Here is a 12,425-nt window from a genome sequence, read left to right as displayed (position 1 = left end):
ATACTGGATTAGGACTTTTTATCATATGTAATCTTGGGCTAATCCCTTATCTTCTATCTTCCCTGCTATTTCCAAAGATGCTATGAAGAATTAACAAGAAAATATTTAAGACATTGTTATGAGCTTCAGGAAGACATGCCTCAAAAGGTACTGGTAAGAAATGGTAAGCCTGCAATGATAAACCTTAAAAAGTAGTAGTATCCCTAAATAGTTTATTGATGTAATGTAGTCTCAGTAAAAAATGCAACAGGATTTTTTTTGAAGCAAAACAAACTTATTTCTTAAATTCATAGAGAAAAAAATAAAAACAGCCAGGAAATTTCTTAGGGGAAAGAAGAGCAGCAATACGGGTGATTAGACCTACAATAAAGTAAAACACTAAATCTACTGTGGTCAAAACTGTAGTAAGAGTGTATGAAGAGAGAAGAGAGACCAGTAAGATAAACCAGAAAGCCCAGAAATGCATCAAATAGACAAATTTAGTATATGATAAAGAAGACATTTTGAATCATTCAGTGAGAAGAGTCTAAAAGTATGAGATACACTTTTCACCTATAAGATTGACAGCAAAAAAAAAAAAAAGGTGAAGAAAATAACCAAAAAAATTAACATTCTTTGATGGTCAGGGTACTAGCAAACAGGTATTTTCAAATATTTGCTGGTGGAAACATGAATAGGCACAACCCCTTTAGAGAGCAATTTGGCAATAGCTATCAAAATTGAGAATACTCATACCCTTTAACTCAGCAATTTGCTTTTACTAATTTACCCTTCAAATATTCTCTTATATGCAAAATGACCTACGTATAAAGTAATTCATTGCAGAATGTTGGTGAGAACTAAAAATTAGAAGCAATGTAGGTGTCCATTGATTTGGATTAGTTAAATGATGATTCTTTCATAAAGTGGAATGATATGCAGCATAAAGATAAAGATAAGGCAATCCTGTTTGTGCAGATCTGGAACAATCCCTAAGCTATATGGTTAAGTGAAAACCAAAATGCAGAGCAGTGTGTATAGAACATGGAATGTGGAATGTGTAGTGTATAGAATGTATACTTGGGGAGGGGGGAAAGTCTATCTTTCGGATAAGAAACTAGTCCTAGCCCTTCAACAGATGAATGGATAAAGAAGATGTGGTCCATATATACAATGGAATATTACTCAGCCATCAGAAAAGATGAATACCCAACTTTACATCAACATGGATGGGACTAGAGGAGATTATGCTAAGTGAAATAAGTCAAGCAGAGAAAGTCAATTATCATATGGTTTCACTTATTTGTGGAACATAAGGGATAGCATGGAGGACATTAGGAGAAGGAAGGGAAAAATGAAGGGGTGGGAATCGGAGGGAGAGATGAACCATGAGAGACTGTGGACTCTGAGAAACAAACAGGGTTTTAGAGGGGAGGAGGGAGGGGGGATTGGTTAGCCCGGTGATGGGTATTAAGGAGGGCACGTACTGCATGGAGCACTGGGTGTTATACGAAAACAATGGATCGTGGATCACCACATCAAAAACCAATGATGTATTGTATGGTGACTAACATAACATAATAAAATGAAAAAAAAAAAAGAAACTAGTCCTAGTGGTTTCCTCTGCAAAAGAGAGTAAGTGAGGGACAGAGCGGGAGAGACTTCACTTTTAGGCTATATATAGTCTTTTGTGTCTTTTGACTTTTTAATTGTGTCCATAAGTTACCAACCCGAAAGCGTGGGGCTTTTTATTTGTTAAGAAACAACAAACAGTGTAACACTGATAGCAGAAATAAAATAATATGAAAAATAACTTCTGATAGATTTACATACCACAGTCTAAATACCATAGAATATAAATGTTTCTTATTCTTTTCAGGGTATTGAACAATATAAATATGATTATTATCCCAGAGGTGGACATTGGAAGATTTAGAATGTAGGAAACAAGAAAGAAATGTCTTACCCAGACATTTAGAGGAATAAAGGGTCAGAATCTCTTAAAAGGACAGTTTAACTATATGTCTCAGTGTTCTGAAAGAGCTTCAGTAACTAAGTGGTGGCTTTAAGTCAGCCTAATAACTTAATAACTTTAAAAATCGTTAACGCTTGCCCATGAATCCTGGCTTTTGAGTGGTCCAAATGCTTTGGGAATAGTATTTAAATATGCTCAATGGGACTTAGATTGAGCACTTTCTCACAGGACCTAGGAACTCCATAAATGAGTTTATCATTTTGTACTGTTTTAACTTTGGACTGTTTCTTGTTTCTTTTATGTAGTGACTAATGTTAGGCAAGGGGGAGAATGTAACTCAGATGGCTATGAAATCTGGTCCCTTCTATGGTGGAGAAGAAGGAAATCATGTAAGACCAAAACTGACTGTAGCCCCTTCTGCCTTCTAAGGACAACAGGATAGTAGCTCCTACCAGTGAGGAAATATCAGCCCCCTACTTCACACAGAGGCCAAAAAGAAAAGTCTTTGCTAGCACTATTACTGCTGGCAGGCTCAAGGTGCACATTCTCTTAGATGAGCCATTGTTTTGCAAAACATACCAGTGAGTTTTGGGATACACAAAGGAAGCCTGGAAAAGATCAAAATAGTTCTGCATGTAAAGAAAACTGAACTGATGCATAAAGAGCCCCAAGAGCCCTGTTAAATTTAAGGTGAGAATATGCGAAGAAGGTGTCAAAGGGAAAGGAAAACCAAGCCAACTTATGTAAAGTCTGCTCCATATGTAAATGCCCTACACAAATGATAAGGTAAGGGGTGGGGGGAAGGGCTGCTATTCCTCCCGTGGGGACAAAGCAAAGCACAATACTAACAGCACACCGGTACACAGTTAGGCAAACCAGCAGATAAATGAAATTAATTCTCCAAATCCCGAGGGGATTGGAAAATACATAAATTGACCAAATTTCCTTAAGGAAGAACATAGAAGCTCAAGCTAATTTCCTTTGAATTTCAAAGGAAAGTAATCCAGCTGACATCTGGGTTATGCCTCCTCCCTCCACTCAAGACCTGCACAGTGAGATTGTGAAATAGACCAGTACACTTACTACATCAAAAGCATTAGCAGGCACAAGGGGAGTACTTGGAATTCCCCACTCATTCCTCTAAGAAGAGCGTTTCAGAGGTTTCACCTAACCCTATCTCCAGCTCTTGGTCAGGAAATTAGACTTTTTAAGACCTCTCATTTCTCCTGAGATCTTTAAAATACTTGCTTCCTCCAAAGAACTCCCTAAATTCCTCCTAAGAATTTACTCATAAAAATGTTTCCATGGTTTTTTCTCGTACTCTCATGGACTCATTTGTTACCATTTATGTCTGTTGATCTATCTCAAATTTATTCTGAGATATAGAGGGAAGTATTTTTTTTTTTTTTACATAGTCGCTCAGTTAACTGTCCAGACATTTTTTATTGAATAATCAATCCTTTCCCTATTCAATTAAAAAGCCACTTTCCATCATGCTAAAATTCTTCACAAGGCTATTTCTGGATTCTGGAATCTATTCCACTGACTTTGACGGTGAGGGAAAATTCTTCATCTACCCTCAAGGTCTTCCAGATGGACTAAGAATTAATTTACCTGAGACAGGTTAATAGGAAAAACCAAATTTTTGTTATGTGCAAAAAGAGGCCCAATAATGAAATCGAAACCCAAAGAAATGACTAAGGCAGGCAGTTTTTATACATTTTAGACAAAGGGACAATAGATTTGTGAGGAATTTACAGGTTAAGGAAAACAGGCATTTGAGAGCTTTAATTAGTAAGGAATTCTAAACAGAATTTAGGCTGAGGAAGTAAATTAGTGAAAAAGTAGCAAGATTTACTTAGAGCTTTTGCAGCTTTAACGTCCCTATTTCTGCTGATAAGGAAGTCTTTTTAATTCTTAGCACAGGGAAGCTATTTTTCATAAGGGAGATTTGTTTTCTGCTTTCATGGGGACAGAGGAGGGTCTGAGTGTCCTTGTCCTGGTTGTTTCCCAAATAGATTCAATTCAAAATGATCAGTGTGCTATTGCGGTACATCGGAGGGCGGCCTGCGCTGGGCCCCTACAGCTTCGTTCACAAAGCACCTGTTTAGATGCAGTTTTATGTTACTATCTTGTAGAGTTGGTTTTCCCCCATTATTCTCCTTTTTTGTTTTTAAGTAAGTTTCTTAGCTCTAACTTTGAAGGTTTTTTTGCTTTCCAATAAGAACTTTAAAGTCAGTTTTTCTACTTGTAAAAAATTTCTTTTGGTGTTTTCATTGATATTATGTTAAATTTCTAGATTAATTGGGAAGATACAGAAATCCATTCAAGAATTTTAGAAAGTTTTCTTTGTATGAATTGTGAACATTTCTTAATTTTATCCTGAACTATTTTGTCTTTTTTGTGGCCATTATATATGGCATCTTTTACCCATTATGTATTCTGGGTGGTTGTTATTTATATATATTAGGCTGACCCATATCAAATTGCTATTTCTGTAAGTCAAAAGAGGTTAAATATTGGCAATCTCATATAGCTTTCCTAATAGCAATGCTAATGATTCTTTTATGTTTACTTTATTCATAATTACCGTAGTGAATACTCCTGTTGTTTGTCATACTTTTTCAGGTCATTTTCTTGGGCTTTTCAGCTGTAAAATCATATTGCCTATAAATAATGATTAATATTAACTCTATCTTTACAATCTAATTGTTATACCTCTTACTTATTTCTCTCATCTAATTGTGTAGGCTCTTACCTCCAGGATGATGATGGTTGGGTGTAGTGGTGAGGGTGACATGCTAGTAGTTCTCTCTACAGCATAGGCTTTCTGGTTATATTGTGTGTGTGTGATATAAAGTGATTATTCCTACTTTATTAAGTATGTTAATCAAGAATGGTTGAAGTTTTCAAGTGCTTTTTTAGCATTTATGGAGATAACCCTATGATTTTTCTCTTTTTAAACACTGACATGGTGAGTTATATAGACATATTTCTTAAGATGGAATCGTCTTTGCGTTCCTTATATAAATCTTATTTTACCAAGGTGTGCTATTCTTTTTTGTATTGAATCTGTTTGTTAATACACTCTTTGGAGCCTGTGCATTGATATTCATATGTACTTTTGATCTGTAGTTTATTTTTTGTGTTGCTTTTGTTGAGTTTTGGTATCAGTTATAGCCTGGTTTCATCATGAGGATCTGGAGGTTTTTCTTCTTTTCTGCATACTCTAAAACAGTTACTGTCATCTGTTACTTAAAAGCGAGTTGAATTTACCAATAAAATCATCTGTGACTAGGGCATTATTTATTTGTTTACTCTTGGTAGGGAGGTTAACAACTCTCCATATTTCTCTCAGTAATTGCTGTGTTTTGATTGTCTGTCTCTTCTGGGGACAACATTGGCAATTAATATTTTACTAGAAATTCATCCATTTTGTGCATTTAGAATTTTTTATTTGCATAGAGCTGAGCAAAATCAGCTTTTAGAAGTCTTTTAATTTCTCCCATGTATGTGGTTATTAATCTATTTCCATTTCCTATTTTTAGTATGTGCGTTTTCTCCATTAAAAAAAAATGGGTTAATTATTTATTTTGTTGGTTTTCAGATTTATTTACCAGTACTACCATTTCTCTGTTTTCTAATTCTTTATCTTTATGCCTTCCTTCCTTTTGTATTGAGTGTAATAATGCCAGTTCCTGCATAGGTAGCATTTTGGAAACTGTTTAAATAAATAAAAATTAATATGCCATTTCTATTGCTCCCCCTATATAAAGAATTATAAAAGAGAGAGGGGAAGAGAGAGAGAGAGAGATAATTAAATTTTAGAGAGGAGAAATGTAATGAAGTCCTTAACTCTTTTTTTCTTCTAGATAAATATCATTATAAACTTAACTGTCTTGTGATTTTTTATTTTGGAATTGTTGACAATTCATTTTTCCTAAGAAACAAACCCAATATGACAAACCTAATATGAGTTAAAAGGATGCTGTTTTTATTGACTTTCTTTAAAATGGCATTCCTCTGTTCCTTTATTTCTTAAATGATTGTGCAATGGGTCAAGCTATAATATAAAAATCAAGGAAAAATACATCCCCCGCTTCTCTCCCTGCCAAAAAGTTGCCTTATCTATTAATTTGTTTAGATACCTAGCAAGTATTCCTTGTCTGTGTGTGGTTTTGGTATTATGAACCAGGTAGTTTCATTCCTTTTAGTTCAATTCAATCCAGCAGTCCTTTACTATGTGCTTTGACTGTCCTAGGTGCTGGAGAGAGTACACTCAATAAACCATGCCTCCCCTTCTCCCCACCTCCCTACCCTCACAGTCTGTTCTGTTGGTACACATTACTCTTCTAGCCTCAATCAGACTTTGCAGAGAGATGTGCTGCAAGACAGGACAGGGGGAAGGAGGAATGGCTAAGCCCAGATCATCTGCCATAACTATAAAAACAAGGAACAAAAGTTAAGCTGGTTAATATGCATGCTCCGTAGTCAGCAGGATACTCACAGCAGTATTACTTGTAGCAACCCTCAGGAGCCTGAATGAAGCTCTTGTTTGACTCTCTAAACCCTGCCAGTATTGAATCCCCTGATTGTATTCCCGGGGAGAAGACTTGGTCCTGGATGCTGTGCCAAGGAGAGTTGAAGGTGAGGAGGCCTTCATTTCCTCCTAACCTCTCTCAATTCTTGATGCCAGGGGATCCTAGGAGTGGTAGAACCAGTTTGTATACAAGCTTGCAAAAGAGTTTAATTACCTTCAGAGGTTTTAATTTCTCAAAAATGTAAAATATCCTCAATTATTTCAATTCTTACATTCTACATAAAAGTCGGAAGAAATGCACAAGTAATATATGCATATATAAGATTTATTATTTCATACTTGACATAGTTCATTCAAATAATCAACATTATCCTCAGGGACACTCTGATGATGGAAGCAGCCTTAGATTTATTATGAAGCTACCAGAAAGAACAGGGTTTGAGGCTTACTACTCATTTGAAGATATGAGAAACCAGAAGGTAGAGCAAGAATATGCTATTATACAATAGGATACTTTTGGAATATTTCAGTACATTTAGATCTTGTATTTCTTCTACAATGGAAAAGGTGAGTCATCTGGAGTCTCTGAAACAATAGTTAGTTTAAGAACACTGTTGGAGTAAAAGATATCTGCACCCTATGGAAAGGGGCCCCCAAAAGGAAAGTGTCAGTCTGATTGGAGCCTGGGAAATGGTCCCTCCAAGGTTCATTCTACTAGTGATAGAAGTGAGTGTCCAAACAACACTCACGTCTTATCCTTGTCCCATCTGAAAACTCTCAGCCCTCACTTTCTTTCGCCTTTTGCGATATACACACAGAGCTCAATATTGGTGTGGGGGACGTTGTTTTATTTTTAAGATCATTTTGCATCTGTCTTTATATCATTACATTTTTATAAAATTATCTCAGCAGTAACATAATTTTGAAAGAATCCTAGAATGTCCTCCCTATGGCTTTTCTAAGTTAAATTTCTCCAGCTCCTCATACAAAGACACATCAACTTCCTGGCCACTCTTCCACTGTACATATTTTAATCTGTCCCCATCAGCCTTAAAATAAAACACTTTGAACAGGGAAATATACTCTAGTTGTAGTGAACAAGAGCAGAAGATTGAATAAGATGGCCTCTGACCATCTTTGTCCTCCTGCCTATTGTAGCCCTCTGCCAGCCACACCCTTTTACTGATACCCATTACATCACAGTTCGCTATGTCTTTTTCACATGAATTGCCAAGTATCCAGGTCTTCTCCGTTGATTTTTGGATCCTGAACTCAGATATGTTGTACGTGACAAGGTTCTTGATTATAAATAACAGAAAACAACTATGGTTCCTTACGCAGAAATGGAATGTAGTTTGAATCTCATGGCTCCTAGAATCAAAGAAAGGTAGAAATGAATCAGACAGGCCAAGAGACGCAAGGCCCAGATGAATTTTCACCACAGGAGCAGGCTGTTCAGGACGTGCCACTTACCAGTAGGGCACTCACTGCCCCAAGACTGGCCTCACCTCTGTACCTCTGAAACAAATAATGCAATATATGTTAAGAAAGAAAAAAAGAAGAAGAAGAATGTAGTAGGAGGGGAAGAATGAAGGGGGGGAAATCGGAGGGGGAGAAGAACCATGAGAGACGATGGACTCTGAAAAACAAACTGAGGGTTCTAGAGGAGAGGGGGGTGGGAGGATGGGTTAGCCTGGTGATGAGTATTGAGGAGGGCACGTTCTGCATGGAGCACTGGGTGTTATGCACAAACAATGAATCATGGAACACTATATCTAAAACTAATGATGTAATGTATGGGGATTAACATAACAATAAAAAAATTAAAAAAAAAAAAAAGACTGGCCTCACCACCACTGGACACCTACCATCCCTGTGCTGCATTCTGCTGGCATTAGACATGCCATCCTTCCAGGCTCCACCCACCTTCCGCCTGCAGAGCCACCCCTGAAGCACACCTAATTGACCTGAGCCTTGTCATTACCCTTCAGGATATAAAGTCCCAGGTGACAGCATTTCATCAGCTGTCTTAGGTCTTGTCCTTGCTTGTGCTCCCAGGGGGATAGCTGCTATTTTAGTTTCCATAGTGGAAGAGAGGGCTGTTTCCTTATCATCATCTTAGGATTCCTCCCAAGTAGGAAAAGCTTTTAGATGCTGGGCAACCCAAATTATAAATAATCTATTATGTATAAATTTTCATTTTGTTAATTTGGGTTCATCCCTTGCAAATAACTTTCAAGGAATAATTCTATCATCTAGTTAGTTTTCATTCCCAGGCTGCTGGGGCCGCTGCTACAGACTTTGTAAGCTAGCTTTTTGTGATTCTCCAGACTCAAAGGATCGCACAGGACAGCGTGAGAAGGAATCATTGTGGTTTGAGGACCACACATTGATCTCCAGGAAATGGTTGTCTAACCAGCTATATCCTCCCACTTGCCTAATCACCCAGTACACACACCTCCATCCTGCCACTTAAACAGCAGGTATTAAGAAAGGTTTTATCAGATGCCTTGCTCAAATCTAGACACACTAGATCTCTACAGTACCCTTATCTACCAATCTAGTAAACCTATCAATTTTGTTAGTTAACGTGTTCTGTCCAGCGCCCACCAGAGGTATGGAGACAAGAAGGTCAGACCACAGGATTAAAGCATAAAGTTTCCATTCTTCATGTCCCAAAGGTAGTAGGCATTAAACTATTAACTTCACAGTATTATTTTTTTTCTACTTATGTTTTTTTCTTTTCATTTTTTTTTTTTTTTTACTAATCTCAATAGACCAAATATAATTAAAGAAGAAATCAGCTTTCCTAGTTCAAGGAAATGATTGTGTTTAAGGGGACTCTTCATTATCACAGCAGGAAGTAAGCTCCAGGGCACTTTGCTCCCACATGGTTTAGAGGGCTATTCATATAATATTTCTGTAAATTTGAAATTAATAAAATTATTAGCATTTAAAAAAAAACAGAAGCTATTAGAGAAATCCAGATAAAAAATGATACCCCAATGCCCAATGAATGAAATGAACACATAGTTTTTTAAAAGAGTAAAACAAATATTTACCTACAATAATCAAACAAGGAGGGGGCTTCACCAAATGCCATGAATTTCAATAAATAATTGTCAAGTAAGGCTCTTGAGCCATCCACATTACTAATTATTTAATCCCAGTTTAAATGATTAATCCTGATTGTTAAATAATCCTAAAGGTATTCCTCCCACCACCCCCCAAGAAGAGGATACAAACTCCAACAGGGTGAAAGAGAACTGATAGAGGCTATTTAACAAAATTTCAGAAAAGCAGAGCACAAGCTTTCTAAGACTGCATATTGCCTGGTTGATGTTTATCTCCTCCATCCCCTGTCATCACCTCAAATCACAGAAAAGTGTGAAGACCCAAAATTTCCAGCCCTCAGACTGTGGTATAGAGAGGAAAACAAACTGGAACAAACCAGTTTTGGATATTTATAGAGGAAAAAGAATCCTGACTCAAAGCAAATAGAAAGTAGAAAATCTAGATAGAATGTGAGCAGAATGGGAAAAAAAAAAAATTACAGAACTATTTTACAAACATACTTGCTTTTTAACAATTCAGAGAAAGGGGGAAAAAAAGCACAAACCTAATAGATAAAGGGAGGTTCCAACTTAGAAAAACCCTAGAAACAAGGGAATTGCCTGCAAAAGCTTTATACCACAAAACATTTTAAGAACATGAATTAAATAGAACATGAGCTCAAATACCCTGTGATAAAAGAAGAAAAAGTAGAATGAGCTGGGAAAAAAATGAGGCCAAAACAACATAATTACAAAACTAGTGAATAAAGATAAACAGCAAGGAACAGAGTTTTAACAGCTAAAACTTGAATTACAACATGGAGCAAAAGCTAGATATAACCACAATAAACCCCAGGTTTAAAAAAAAGGACCTAAGACATTAAAGTTAGTAGAAAGGAGGTAGATAGTGGGGACTGGATAAAAGTGATCTCATGTGATGACAAATGGTGTCCTGAAGTAGTAAACCCATCAAATTAAAATTACTCAAGAGAATGTCCCTGAAACAAAAGTGGATCTGCTGAATTGAAGAATACACTGTGTTTCAGAAAACTTCCACATGGACCACTCGACCCTGAGGCCCATCTTGGCCTACCTATTGAAGTTCAAAAGTATAGAGTTCTTCATGCTTTCACACCGACAATATCAAATTATCTTCAGGGGACTAGTGACCTCAGAATTCAGTGGCAAAAGACAGGAGCAATGACTAACACATAACCCAAGAATATCTTAACAAAAGAAGTTGTCACTCCAGGAGACAGACTTTCCAAAACATGAAAAGGAAACGAAACCCAGCACCCATGAGCTTCTCTCAAAAAAACAACTCCATAATGATAGGATGGCAGTTAAAAATTAAGGAAAAAAAAAAAAAAAGTGGGGGACAGAGAAGCCATATAAGAGGCTCTGGGTGAATACCAAATCCATTTAAATATAGATGAGTACAAACTGCTGGACTGTCATAAGAACGTTGATGTCACAAACATGTTGGTATAAAAATACTATAAAAGTCAGAGGAAGGGGATGTGTGAGAACATTATCTTCATCTTTTATAGAAGAGGTCAGTCAATGTTCAAAAAAATGCAACTTTCAAAATTCCTCCTGAATCTTCAAGAGATCTTTTAGAAGCTAATATTTCTCATACAGAAGAAGAAAACTTTATTGGAAATTTAGCAATTCTTTCACGTCGCTTCAATTTTGTTTAGTGTTAAATTCAAGTGGTTTCTTTCTATGAAATCCAAGTAAAACTAAATTGAATATCATTATTTGTTTGATAGCAAAGGAAGGAAGGAAGTGTAATGTGATGATGTATACCCATGCAGTTAGGACACTATAGTGAATATTAAATAATGTTGATCTCCCCCTTAAAAAATGTACATTTAGGGGCACCTGGGTGGCTCAGTCGGTTAAGCGACTGCCTTCGGCTCGGGTCATGATCTCGGTGTTCCAGGATCGAGCTCTGCACCCGGCTCCCTGCTCAGCAGAGGGCCTGCTTCTCCCTCTCCCACTCCCCCTGTTTGTGTTCCCTCTCTTGCTGTGTCGCTCTCTGTCAAATAATAAATAAAATCTTTAAAAAAAAAATGTACATTTATTTCATCATGTTCATATCTACTAAGCCAGTGGTTTCAAATCATGCCTTACATGGATATTGCCAAAATTCATCAAACTGTGTACTTAAAATGGGAGTATTTTATTGTAAATAAATGTGCCTCAATAAAGTTGATAAAATTACAAAGATTTTTTAAAATTATGCCCCATTAGAGTCCACATAGAGAATCAGGGAAGAAATGAAGGTGACAAAAAATTGTTTTTTAATTTTTTTAAAAGAAATGAAGGTGAAGGTGAGTGGGCAGGGCTTTCCCCTCCCCCAACTCCTACCCATCTCTGTTAACCTGGGCAGCTTGGATCTTTCTTTCTTTCCTTTTCTTTTCTTTTTTTTTTTTACATAAAGGCTTCAGCATAGAGTTCCAAAGCTTTAAGAAAGAGAAAAAGAAAGAACACTACCCTTTTAAAAATAGATGTCAACTGACCTGAGTATAACTTGTATACAGCTCTATGGCGGGGGGGAGGGGGGGGATAAACTAACAAAACAATCCCAGTGAATTAAAGGTAAACTAATATTTGAAACAAAACACATTTCTGGATGAGACGCATGTCTACCTTCTAGAGTGGGTTCAACCCCGTCCTTCCCAGACAGATGGAGATGGTCTCCAGATGGCGGGTAGTGCTTCTGGATGTGTGAATGGGCCTCGCCGGGGTTTCCACCAGCCCGAGTCGGCCTCCCCTGCTCCCCCAGCCCCGTTCAAGTTACCAGCAGGCCCAAGCCAGGGAGCGACTGGCTGGGGTCCTGCCTGCACAAAACCTCTCCAGTTTTCCTAACAAT

The 12,425-nt window shown here is 37.2% G+C and overlaps 1 long non-coding RNA gene across 1 annotated transcript; it reads right to left on the bottom strand.

Moving 5' to 3' along the window:
• Window positions 1-6,803: 6,803 nt before the first annotated feature.
• LOC118539681 (uncharacterized) lies at window positions 6,804-12,425 on the bottom strand. Its single transcript, XR_004919271.2, has 2 exons — window positions 12,203-12,425; window positions 6,804-7,865 (listed from the first exon to the last, which is right to left on the bottom strand). It is a non-coding gene; the product is annotated as an uncharacterized LOC118539681 (long non-coding RNA).

Source organism: Halichoerus grypus, chromosome 8 (assembly GCF_964656455.1).
Source record: "Halichoerus grypus chromosome 8, mHalGry1.hap1.1, whole genome shotgun sequence".
Taxonomy (NCBI): domain Eukaryota; kingdom Metazoa; phylum Chordata; class Mammalia; order Carnivora; family Phocidae; genus Halichoerus; species Halichoerus grypus.
This window is presented reverse-complemented; position numbering and strand designations above follow the sequence as displayed.